This window comes from Panthera pardus, unplaced genomic scaffold (assembly GCF_024362965.1).
Source record: "Panthera pardus isolate Hobbes unplaced genomic scaffold, ASM2436296v1 HiC_scaffold_25, whole genome shotgun sequence".
NCBI lineage: Eukaryota > Metazoa > Chordata > Mammalia > Carnivora > Felidae > Panthera > Panthera pardus.
The window spans coordinates 23075846-23089387 of NW_026526821.1; positions in this window are offsets into that span (position 1 = coordinate 23075846).

Consider the following 13542-nt stretch of genomic DNA (forward strand, 5'->3'; position numbering starts at 1 on the left):
GACTTAGACACCTCTCAACAATTTTTGTAGGTCAGAAAAGCTGCACAATTCTGGAGGGTGTGTTAGGCTAGGTGCCCCAAATGCAAATCCTGGATGAGGATCAGGGTGCAGTTTAGTTGGGATGCAGGGAATGAGTCAGGAAAGGGAGGGAAGCCAAGATGGGTGCTGATACTCAAGTTATTGCCGTGGGCGATCGTCGCACTGAGGGGTGAGGAAGTCTTTCTCCACACCCCCTCATCCCCTTGGTCAAGGGTGGCTCCTGGGGTTTTAAGGCCCCCCCCCAGAACTTTTGGTTGAGTGTGCTCCCTCAGCAGAGAACAGAGAGGCCATGAGCAGACACCTCTGGGAACACAGCACAGTATTCATGTGAGCATTTGTGTCACAGGGGAGTGACTTAACATACAGCAGTCACTCACGGCTGGAGGTGCAGGTGAGAGGCTCTTAGTTCTAGGAGTTCTGGGTTAAGTCTGTCCCTTTACCTGCCACTCAAGAATGCAAGTGAGTGCGGGTGACACCATTACAGGGATAACTCTGAATCCACTCAAATTGATCATATTTAAAGTAAATCATTTGGAGAATCTAGGACTTTAAGTTATTTGTGTGACAAACCTCAGATCCCAGTGGAGAGGTTGGAAACTGCAGCACAGAGACGGTAACGATCCTCTGAACCGCCACAGGCAGATTCCCTCTGATCCCTTCTGTGTCCAGTGGGCTGCAGACTCCAGCCCCTCTGACCTCTCTGCAGGTCCGAAGACCCTAGATGACAAGAGGAAGGGACTCTTCCAGGGCCCCCAAAGTTTTCTGCACCTCTGCCCAGACATCCCTTCGGAAGCCAGTCACCTCCAGTCTGCTCCTTACCTCTTAGCAGGTGAATTGAGGCTTCCTGCTTATTTCTAGACTTTTCCTGAACCCATTTCAGGAAGGACCAGCTCTGAATAGCAGACTTGGGACACAACAGTGATCATAACAAAGACAACAGCAGCAGCAGCAACAATAATAATGACGATGGTATAGGTGGCCCCCAACTTCCCACGGTTCGACTTAGAGTTTTTGACTTTACAATGGTGTGAAAACGATACACATTCAGTAGAAACCACACTTCCCAATTTGCATTTTGATCTTTTCCCCGGCTAGGCACGCACAGGAGGATGCTTTCCCGTGGTGCTGGGGCAGCGGCAGCAAGCAGGGCTCCCAGGGTACGGGAGTAAACAGCTGATACACTTGGCAACCGCTCTGCACCCAGCCCTTCTGTTTGTCCCTTCCAGTGCAGTATTCAGTCAACTCCTAAAGTGAGATATTCAGTACTTTATTATAAAACGTGACTCGTGGGAGATGACTTTGCCCAGGGCAGGCTAATGTAAGTGTTATGAGCACACTGAAGATAGGCTGGGCTGAGCTCAGACGTTTGGTAGGTTAGGTGTATTAAATTTTCGACTTACTGTATTTTCCACTTATCAGGACATTAACTCCATCGTGAGTCAAGGCAGATCTGTACTTGTCCCTTGAATCCTTTTTAGAGACAGGCAGAACGTGGAGAAAATGGTACCTCATATTTGTTTAGCATTTTGTGGGCTTATCACATAAATGCTGCCTCGGATACTAACAACTTACTGAACACTACCAAGCGACAACTGCTGGAGTCACAGCAATGAACAAGATGGACACAGTCCCTATCCTCATGGAGCCTGCATTCTCGTGGGAAAGGTGGACAAGAAACAAGCAATTATAACAAAGCATGATCATAAGTAGTAGCATTTGATAAGCATCAAACGCTGCTAAATTCTTTGCATGGATTGCTTCATTCAGTCCTTACAACCAATATTTTGAAGTGACAGTGTTTCGGCCTCATTACACAGACCAAGAAACTGAGGGACAGAGAGGGTAAGCAATCTGCTTGAGACCACACAGCTGGCAAGAGGCACATCTGGCAATTCTGAAACCAACCAGGCTGTTTCACCCTTGTGCTTTCTGCACCTCAGTTTCTGTATCTGTAAAATGGGAGCAAATAAATAATAGTCCCCCCAAGCCCCACCCATGGCCATCGTGTCATTGTCAGGCTTAACCAAGGCAGTGATGGGAACACTGTATAAATGGCCAAAGTGTGAGCTGCTGGTTTTCTTATTCTTGCCTGAAGCTCTGGCCTCCTGTGCTTGCATCTTGCCCCTGATGGCTGTCCGTGCATGACCAGAGCTGCAGCCCCCTGGCAGGGCTCTTGGTTAGTGGAGAAATCACTGTTTGCCCTTACGAACTCTCTAATGACAGCACAGTTCTGTGGCGTCTGTGCTGATTTAATTATAGATTAATCAGGAGAGCCAGGGCAGGAGCTCTCCTCTTGTCCCCAGCAAGCTGGAACGTGACCCCTACATGTGCACATGCATGTGAGGGACAGAGGTGGCTCCCTGGCTCAGGGGATAGCTACAGTGAGTCCAGACCCCTCTGCCTGCCTCTGACCAACACCTCCCAAGCTGAGTTCCCATGACCAGGCCTTTGCTGTTCCTTAGACACCGAATGCCCTTTTTATCCCATCCTATCTCTTCACAGTCATGTTTTCAAGGCTCAGCCTAAATATCACCTTCCACAGGAAGCCTTCCCTGATGCCCCCAGGTTGGATGACTTCTTCCTCTTCTGAACTTCCAGAGAGGTTGACCTGGCTTCATCCGGAGGCCCTGACCACTACCCACTCTGAGCTCACCTCCCTCCTGGGATGGTATCTCCTTGAAGACAAGTGTGTCCCCAGCGCCCAGCCTGGGGTTGGCATCGGTAAACTGACTGAATAATGAATGGAGTAAATCTACACAGAAATTCCCATGGGCCCAAAGAACCTAGAGTCAAGAGCCCAGCCTTCTTCCAGTCTCCCAGTCCCCCCGAGGACTGCTGTGCCTGCCTGGTAGGGCTCACACATCCAGGTGATCCCTGTGGCCCTTCTCAGAGGTTAGATGGCCTCCTTGGGCTTCTCCCACCTGCCTGGGGACTGGCCTCCTGAAGCTCACTTATGGGGAGCTCGTATCCACAGATGGCACAGGCCAGAGAGAAATAAGCCCCGAGTCCTTGCCTTTCTGCCAGAACAGACCTATGACCATCCGGCTGCCTTATTTCTTCCCCATGAACCGGACCAGATGACCCACTGCTCAGCAGTGACTGTAGTGAGGACAGAGAAAAGTGTTGATCCCTTACAACACCCCCACCCCCCACCCCATGATCATTATGTACATTACCTCATTTAAGTGACTCAGGGCAGTGGCCCTTCTTGGCCCCTTTTGCAGATGGGTAAACTAGAAACGGAGCAACTTCATTAGTAATGGCAGAGAAGGCTTAAACTCAGTTTAGCCCAGTGACACCCCACACATGCTGTACCCTATGCCAGCTGGGGCCCTTGACCCCTGACCCTGGGTCACCCTTGCATGGTGGGATCCGTGGGCCTAGGCTGGTACCTACTGCGGCTGGCATCCTCTGGGTTGTCATGAATGAACCACCTCATGAACATGCAGGCAGGCCCCTTGTGCTCAGCGCTCTGGGCTAAATCTGATCACAATGTGGGATAAATGAAGCGGCAGGATAAATGCATTAAAAATCACGGTCAGAGGAACATGCTGTTCAGGGAGGGGTCTGGGGAGGTGGGAAAGGAGCAGCAGGAGAAGGCCAGGTGCTGCCAGCCGCTCCCGCTCCCGTACAGCCCCAGATGAAGTTCCCTTCCGTGGGGGAGGACCCTCCCCCTATTTCTACCCTCCCCTGGTTCCTATGGAAACGCAAAGCAGAGCATTTAGGAGGGGAAATGCCTAGCTATGAGCGATATGGGGAGGGACTCAGAATAGCAGCTGGGACTGGGGACAGGGGTGGACAGGGTCTCTTTCCTGACATAGGGTGAAGTTCCAGAAGGGCCTGGTCTAGCCCAGCACCCCCAAAGGCCCCTTGGCAGCATCCAGAGATGCAGTGTCGTGAGAGAAGCACTTTTGGCCAAATCAGGGCCAAACACGGGTGGTGCCTTTGGGTAATAACATAATCATAACAGCAGCTGAACAGCCACAGGGCATTTGTGCCTTGCCCCACAATGAGAGGAAGGCCTGTGACATCTCTCTTACAGGTGGGGAAAGGGAAGCTCAGAGGTGTAAAGCGACTTGTCCCACGTCCCACAGGTGGGAATGGGCCAGGCAGCCTGGCACCAGGAATCTCTCTTCACTGCACTGCATGCCTGCTGTGGCACCATTCCATTGTAACAGCACCTCCTTCACAGGGTAAATCATTCATTCAGCGAAGATTCATTGGGCAGCTACTCTGTTTTAAGCACTTATTCTAGGCACTGGGGATGCAGCAGGGAGCAGGCCAGACAGAGCTGCTGCCTTCAGGAAGTGTACTTTATTGGACAGAGATGGGTGGCTTACAGACTTCCACACTCTGGCCCACACAAGGGCTGGGGTCCAAGGTCTAGGCTAGACTTGAGGGCTTCACAGAGCTCAGATGATATAAAGCCAGGTTCTTGTTTGGTTGGCTCTGTGTAACAAATGCAGGCTCTAAATCCAGCTCTGCCACCTGCTGGCTATGAGATCTTGGGCCAGTTACTTACCCTCTCTGTTCCTCACTTTCTCCACCTATAAAATGGGGATGATAATGGGACTTAACTGTTGTGCCTGGCGAGGTACCACATTTAAACACTTAGGATGGTGCCAGGCATACTGAGTGCTCTCAAATGTTAGCTCTTGATGTTTTTTATTATTAGACCATTCAGGCAAGAGCCTGCTCTCCCATGTCCCCACCCCAAGCTAAAGGTGTGCTTCTGTCCTTTCTCTAAGCCCCTCTCACTCTAGTCTCCTGGGAGCTGGCTCCCTGGGTGGAAGAGGGGTGGCTGACAGGCTCACAGGTCATTGCCCACTTGGCCTGAGCACAGGTGGGTGTTTGTGAGAGAAACACACCATTGCCCACTCTCTGCTCCCAACAGTCCCGGCACAAAGCCAGAGAAGGAAGGAGGCTACTGAGAGGTGGACCTACCTGAATCATGTGGCAAAAAGGGACCTGACTGGGCAGGGACATCGAGCAGAGTATCTCTGCTCAAAGAAACGTCTCCCTGGCCAGCAGCTCCCAGGGCGTTGGGCACATTGCTGATCTCCTGCCTTTCACTGTGGTCTTATAGCGCAGCAGTAATGTGTTGCACAACACAGACTGGCTCCATCGCGTTCTAGAAGGAATTCCTAAACCCAGGAATACAATGAGGAGCAAGAGTTAAAAGAAACAGAAATGCGTGAGCCTAACTCAGGAGCCTCGTCTCTAGCTGGTGTCCCGATCTGCTTGGCTTCCGCATTGTCAAATGCACCCGCCATGCCTTTTGAGAGTCGGGGTTGTCCCTGATCTCTCTCTGCTCAGGGAGCTGAGCTTTGAAAACAGGAACGAGAGGGCACTTGGAAAATTGCAAAGGGCTGTATAATCCAGAGGGATGATTTGGAGCTGCCTGAAGACTCCATCTCCCAGCTTGAAGTTCTGACAGCTGCTTCCAAGTTGACCTCCGGGAGGGCTTTGTGTAAACCCTTATGCTGGCCATTCAAGAGGACTGGATGGCATGGCCTCGTCTCTTGGGTGGCTGCATCTCCTGTCTTCCTCCCCTTCCTCTCTCTCTTTCTCTCTCCCTTTCTGGTGAGTTCAAGCTTGCCTTTCTCTCACATGGTTTTTTCATCTCCTGAGTCAGAGTGGAGCAAGACCCTGGAGAACAGAGCAGTGCCTTGATGGATGGAGAGACACTGGACACAGAGAGACGGTCCTGAGCTGGCCTGGCCACCAGCACCTAGGAAGCTCCTGGAAGAAGCCCCATCCCATCTCTGCTTGTTCTCCCTGTTGTCCAGTGTGGGCTCCCGGCCCTTCCTGCTCTGAGCACCTCAGTTATGCGATATCACCCCTCTTCTGCATTGGCTGCCCCCATTCTCTCCTCTGCCCAGGCTGACCATTCAGCTGCTTTGGAGCTCAGCCCCCTTCGTGCACCTCTGGCCAGCAGCCAAGGCTCTCCAGGCCCGGCAGTCCCTACGCATGCTGACCTGGCAGTATCTTGACTGCTTTCCTCTCCTCAGAGCAATGAAGACTTTGGTGACGTGTCACATTCGTTCTCCAGCTGTCCATGGTCTCAGACCAGTGGGGATTTCGAGGCACAGAGAGGGCATACTGTGTCCAGGGTATTCAGGAAGAGGGCTGTGGGGCGAGCCAGCAACAGCTGGCTTTTGAGCTCAGGACTCTGAGAGCACAGTTTTGAGCCTCGCTTCCTGGGAGGAGCTACAAGCACAGGTGAGCCTACCTGGGCCTAGGCCTTTCTCTAAGCAATCAGCTCGAAGAGCAGGAGACACAGCACGAGTACTCTGCCTACTTCTGCAGATCTTGGCTCCTTCCCTGTAGATACCACCAGAGCGAGGTTGAGCCTCTGTGTCAGCCTGGTGTTTAGACTTACTATCAGAAGTGATGCAGTTTGAACAACAGAAAGCACTCTGACCCAGCAATTCCATTGCTATCAAGCCTAAGCAAAGATGCTTCTCCAAGCAGGTTCACTGCAGAAGTGTTCCTACTTGAGCAAAATCAGAAATCTGTTCCCCAACAGTGGAGAGTGGTTACGCCCAGGTACATATGGACAGTGAAACACTGGGTGGCTGATAAAAGTGAGGTTGTGGAGGTAAATATGCTGACATGACCTTACATGAGTGAGAGAGAGAGAGGGCAAGAGAGAAACCAAGAAACAGATTCTTAACTATAGAGAACAAACTGATCGTTACTAGAGGGGAGGTGGGTGGAGGACGAGAGAAATAGGTGATGGGGATTAAACCGTGCACTTATGATGAGCACTGAGTAATATTAGAATTGTTGAACCACTACATTGTACCCCTGAAACTAATATAACACTGGATGTTAACCATACTGGAACTAAAGTTAAAAACCTTAACAAATAAACTTTACAAAATAGCATGTCAGTGGAATCCCATTGTATGTGTATGTGTGTATATATACACACACACAAATGTATACATGAGAAAACCTAGGTGCTTTGTAGAAAAATTCTTAACTGCAACTCAGCAGTAAGAATTAGGGGAACTTATGATCCAGTATTTCCACTACTGGGTTTTAACCCAAAGAAAACAAAAACACTAACTTGAAAAGATACTATATATATTACTTACAATAATATTATAAATATATACTATTTACAGTAACCATGATGTGGAAGTAACCTGTATCCACTGATAGATGAATAGATAAGAAGATGTGGTATCTACGTACAATGGAATATTACTCAGCCATAAAAAAGAATGAAATCTTGCCATCTGCAACAACCTGGATGGAGCTAGAGAGTATTATGTTAAGTGAAATAGGTCAGTCAGAGAAAGACAAATGCTATATGGTTTCACTCATGCATAGAATTTAAGAAATAAAACAAACAAATGAAGAAAAAAGGGGATAAAAAACTGAACCCCTAAAATACATGGAACTGGTGGTTGCGAGAGGGGAGGTGGGTAGGGGGATTAGGAGGGCACATACCATGGTGAGCACTGAGGAATGTATAGAATTGTCAAATCACTACATTGTACACCTGAAACTAATATGACACTGTAGGTTAACTTCACTTAAAAAAAGAATTAGGGGAACTTAAGGAGTTGTTTTCCCTTATCTGCATTTTCTCATTTTTCTTTATTACGTGTTCATTGTAGAAAGAGTATAGTTATCATTGTGCATTTATCTTTTTTTAACAAGTGTAAACCCTTTGACCAGTAATTCTAATTCCAGTTAGTTTCCTAAAGAAATCAATCATTAGGATAAGCACAAAGATTTAAGTACAGAAATAAATGACTTGCTTCTCGTGGGGGGAAAGATAGACACAAACTAAAGTTTTCTGCAGGGATTGGTGGGTTGAATACAGCGCGATGTGGTGCGCTCACATGCAGGAGCGTGAGCCACGCGGCCACTAAAAACCATGTGGCAGAAGGGCAGTTGTTGACTGGGACAGATGTTTGTGAATAGATGATTGGAAGGGAAAAAAACCCAGGTTTTAGAACAGTATGTACTGAATCAGCCCCTCTTTCTATAATGTGTGCTTGGTCCAAAGTCTGGAAGGATGTATGTGTAGATGTGAATGGTGTTTCATTTAGACGGGTTGATTACAGGTGATCTTAATTTTCTTCGTTACACTTTCCTGATTATTTTATCAATATGTTTTATTGTATCATTTTAAGAACTAATTTTTTAAAGAAGGAAAAAATAAACAATCTATTCTGAGAAGTCACGTAGTGAGAGGGAGGCGGCGAGCATTGGGAGCGGGACCCCTTCGTCCCACAGGGAGGGACTGGGAGGAGCCACAGCACCTGCTGAGAGGGCTAGGATTGGGGGCCGCCCGCTCTGCGCCGGCCCCAGGAGACGCCCTGCGCCTGCGCCAGCTGAGGAAGCTCACCCCCCCCCCTCCACCCCCCGCCCCCTCCTCCCAGGCCTGCTCTCTGCCATTCACCCTCTGGAATTAGCTTGCAGAGACCGTTTTAGGAAGCCCGTGGGCGGTTGGAAGCAGCTTGTGAGCAGAGCTGGAGGCCGGCTGAGAGCTGCGGAGAGTGAGTGCCCAGAGGAAGACAAGACAGAAAACAAAGGGAAGCCGGTGCTCTTTCCTATTTTTCTTTTTGGTCTGATTTTTCAAAAACAATTCTCTGGAAAATCCTTGCTTTGGTCGAAATGCTTCCTCCTCTTCCATTTCCCCCAGGCCTCCATATAGGGGCCAAATCTAAGCCTAAAGTGGGGACCAGTGCTTCCACTAACTCCCTGTGCAACCTTGCTCATCCTCCCTGGGCCTCAGTTTCCTTTTCTATCACATTGCACTGGAAGGGACTCAACGTTCTCCTCCCACTCTTTAGGTCCATGCTTCCATCTCAGAAGAGAGGCTTCTGGACCTGATGTCTCCAGAGACTCTTTACAGCTCAGAGAATCTGAGCTTTGTGCTTTGAGATCCCTGAGAGTCTAAAATATGCTGGCAAGAGCTGGATTTTGCAGTCCATGATTCTAGAACGTAACGGTATTAAATTGCTAAGACTCTAAGTCTAGGTTCTAGCCAAGGCGCTGCTCCCTGTTCCGTATTGAAGACTGTATCTGGGGATGTCTCACCCTCACTCCCACCAGACTGAGCCTGGCCTTCGCCAGAGCATCGGGGGCCGCTTTCCCCAGCCTGGGCAGAGACACCCGCAGTCTTGGGTCCCTGCAAGCAACACACATGGCTTCAGACCCCAGGTAGCCTCCTGAAGTAGACGTGGAAATGGTAGTTCGGGAATACGATGCCCTCACCGTGTGCCAGGCTGCAATGAGGGATTGGCCGTTTGTCAGCTGAGCCTCTGCCCTGAGCCAACAGTTACTGTCTCTGTTTATTCAACACCCACCGCGTGCCAGGTCTGGGGGCTACAGAAATTACTGGATCTGAGAGACACTACATTTATGCCCACTTTCCAGATGAGGATGCTGAAGCTCACACAGGTCTAAAGACTTGCCAGGGTCACAGAACTGGAAGGTGGCAGAGCTAAACCTGAACCCGTATTAGCTGACTCGAGAACCCTGCTGAACTGCTCTGCTGCCTCCCTGCAGACACCAGCCCTGCTGACCCCCAGTGGGCAGTCAGCCATGGGGAGAGACAGCAAATGACTTCCACACAATCAGGCTTCTAAGACAAGGACCCAGAACATACACCTGGCCCTGCCCACCCTCCCCAGCCAGGGTGGCTGAGGTGTGTGTGGAGGTGGGTGGGGGGGCAATGTTTCACAAATGAGCGGGGCACGTGTTCAGCTTGCATGCATGTGGGTGTCTGTGTGGCCCCAGGAGAGTGTCTCCGTGTCTCTGTGTGGGTGTCCCTGTGCACAATGTGTGCGCCCATCTGATGTGTGTGAGCAGTTTGGATGTGGGGGCTGCTGTGTCTATCCTAGAGCGTGTTAGAAACAGATGAGTGCGAGCTCTGTCGAGCCCATGAGAGGGAAGCAGTGCGGGAGAGTTCTGCCTTCCTCAGAGGGCTGAGTGTAAAGGCCTTCAGAGTTCCATGACCTTGGGACCCTGAAAAGCTGCTTGTCCCCTGGGTATCTCTGCATTTTGCCAATTTGAGGTTGGAGCCCCAGATGCTACACTATTGCTTTTGTTGGCTCCTACACCCACCTGGTGACTGGACCCACCACCCAGCACCATTGTGGGAACCTCTTGGGCTAGATGAACCTTGGCCTTGATCCACGGAGGACCAGTGAAACTCATGCAAAAAGGCAGCTGGGTTCCAGGGTCCCTGGTCCTGAGCCCAGCTGTGTGTTCACAAACAACTTGCCTTCAGTCTCCCCTTTCCTCTGCCCTGGATCAAGTCTGCTAATACCAAGTGACTTTGGGATAGAGTCCTAGAAAAATGATGTGTGGTCTCAGAACTGGAAGGAAACTTCACAGCCACCTAGTAAAACTACTCTCCTGGTAGATGTCTGTGTTAGCCCCATTAAGCTTCCTAGGTTTTACTTGAATGTTCCTGAGAATGGAGAGCTCACTACTTCAAAAGAGCCCACTCCATTCTGGGCAGCTTTGACTATGAGCTCTGCCTCATACTGAGGTTTTAGATCTGCCTCCCATAACTTCACTCCACTGGTCTCAGCCCTGCCCTCTGAAGCCAACGAGAGTCCAGTCCTGCCAAGCCACGGATACAGGGTGAGGCCCAGAATGCCTGAAGAGAGCTTGGGGATAGCTGCCCTGGCTGGACCTGGGTCAGGATCTCAGAAACAGCTTTGGGCTCTGGGGAGATCTGGGAACCACAGCCTGGAGAGAAGGGTGTGCATGCATAGTGAACAGATGACAGGGAGGGGGTGTGGCTCCCTCCACAGCACAAGACTGCTGCCGGGATGAATGACGACATGTGCAGGGAGCTTGGCACATGGGGGGCTGGACAAGTACTGCTTTTAGGCTATTATTCATCCACCCAGCCGTTCATTCATTTACTCTCCTCCTCTGGGCCAAGCCCAGAGGGCCGAAGATGAAACAGGCACAGCCCTACCCCCTAGCCTGGGGGATGATCAGGAACAGGGGGGCAGATGCAGCTCTGGCATGTCATTGTAACTAACTGGGTGCATGCCCAGCACCCAGGTCCTGGCTCCAGATGCAGCTCACAGAGGGGGCTGCAAGTATCTTTGGCTTGGTCCCTTGCTCTTGGAGATGGGGAGCACACAGCCCCCTGCGCTTCAGGAACTAGGTACTGGGCTTCCACAGGAGGGCCCATACAGGTAGGGCCAATACAGCTGTTTTACAGAGGAGAAAACTTGAGTTCCAGAGCAGCTAAAGGACTTGTCCAAGGGTTATAGCAGTGTCAAGGCTCCCGATATACTCAAAGAGCTGCAGCTGTCTGGTGGGGTATTTAGGCCCAGCACACAGTTCTTGAGCTTGGGGCAGGTGGATGAGACCCCAGGGACACCTCTCCAACGGAGTAGCCTCATCTCTGCAGAGCCCACACTCCGGGCTGGACACAGGGTAGCTTGGACACCGGCCCTGACACAGCATGCTAGGTGGCCGAGATAAAGCCCTTGCCTTCTCTGGGCCTCCCTCCCCACTACTCTAAGAAGAGGGCACTTGAACTACATCAGGAAAGTCAAACAGGTTTCTCTCATGTGCCAGCTTCCTGCAGTTGGCTGAGGCTACCTGGGGCACCGCATTGAGAAAGAAAGGGTGTCACGATCACTTCATCACATCTCTTGTGGGTGAGGGACTGGAGTGGCACTATGTGTGCCGGGACACGCCCTGCCTGGATCGGAGAATTGCTAGGACACTACTCCCATCTCTCCCCTGGCACCGGTGTCCCGTGTGCCCAAGAGCCTGAGAGCTTCCTCGGGGTCCACCGTGCCCCATGGGAGGCAAGAAACATGTTGAGACTCTTTCTAAGGAGCACCCAGGGCATTGTGTGCTGTGTCCAGTGCTGTCCTCACAGGCCACCAAGCCCAGCTGGCTTGAGATCTTGACCTGGCTTCACAGCTACACAGCCCTGTGGCCTGACCAGCTCCCTGTCCTCCCTCCCCCTCTCATCAACTCCAACAGACAATCAAGCCAGTGTGGACCGAATACGAAGAAAGAGTCTGAGTGAAGTGCATGAGCAAGGCCTTTCCCCGCTGCCCCTCCTGGTGCTTGGCCTCATCCTGGATAGATGGGGAAGGAAAAGAAGGCATTGCTGACCTACGATGTGACCTACAGCCTTCACGCTTATCCTGAGAGGTGGTTACTACCCCCATTTTACAGAGGAGGAAACTGAGTCTCAGAAAGGTTCAGTGACTTCCCTAGTATTATCGTGATCATGGGCAAGGCTGGGATTCTGGCATGCTCCAGAATCCAGGTGTTTCCTCTTCCTAACCAAGTGGCCACCAGCCAGCCAGTGATGAGAAGAACACCACAACTGGGGCTCAGAACGACCCCAGGTCTAGCCCCAACCAGCATCTTCATTGAGCTTCTGCAGGATCTTGACCATTTACATCGCCTCACTTGCTCTCAATGTCCTCACCTGTAAAACTGAGCAGCAAGTCTCTGCTGTCTTGGCATCCCTTCACCCCCTGCCCCTGCTTCTGGTGTCTCCCCAGAACGAGGGCAGGGCAGGGTCAGGATCTAACAACACCGCGCCTCTAATCCAGACGGGTCAGTTCTCCTGCCAGGGGATGGACAGAGCCCTCCATGGATTAGAACATGGTCCTGCAGCCACACAAGAGGATAGTAAAGCAGAAAAGTTGCAATCCACGGGCTTGCGAATTTGATTTTGGTTGGCTTGTGCAGTATTTTTTTTAAATCTGGATTTGCTGCCAACACTTAAAAATAGAGAAGTTGCACTTAAAAATCCAGATTTCCGTCTTCTCTTAAAAAACTGGAAGCTTTGACAAGTCTGCCTTGAATTGGCCCGGAGGGGCTGGAACTGGGGAGCAGAGGCATGCTCTGTGTCCTGTGGCCTGCCCGACCCCTGTTGGCATCCCCAAGTTTGTGTCCCATGATGCAAGGGCTAGGAGCTCAGGCTCTGGATTCAGGCCGGCCTGGGTTTGTCCAAGCGCGGGGTTCAATCGCAGTTGACTATCAGAGAGCTCCCTAACTTCTCAGGGGGCCAGCTTCCATGCTGGCAAAATGGGGAGTCCTTATAGTACTTCCTTCATATGGAGGCTGCCAGGCTGCAAAGAGTGAATGTATATAAAGCTACTGCTGGGGTTTCACCTGCTGCCGGGCACATAGTGAACACTTGGTAAATGGCAGTCATGGTCTTGACCACCACCACCCTCTCTGGACAAGGGCAGGGAGGTCAGGAGCAGCAGCAACAGCAGCACTTGATGCCCTCCCCAGCTGGGCTCTGGACCATCCTGGAGCGCCCCCTTACCAGCACACATGCTGGTGGGGCAGCGGCAATCCTGTCTGGGAGGTACATCCCCAATCAGCAGGTCAGCAGCCACTTAGTGCTCCAGTGCCATCGCTGAGGCCCATGGCACCCTCCATGCTGCTGGCCAGTGAGCCCAAACTCTTCTTCCCTTTGGGCAGGAAACAACTCACCAAGTGACCTTGGACGAGTTCTTTTTCCCTCCT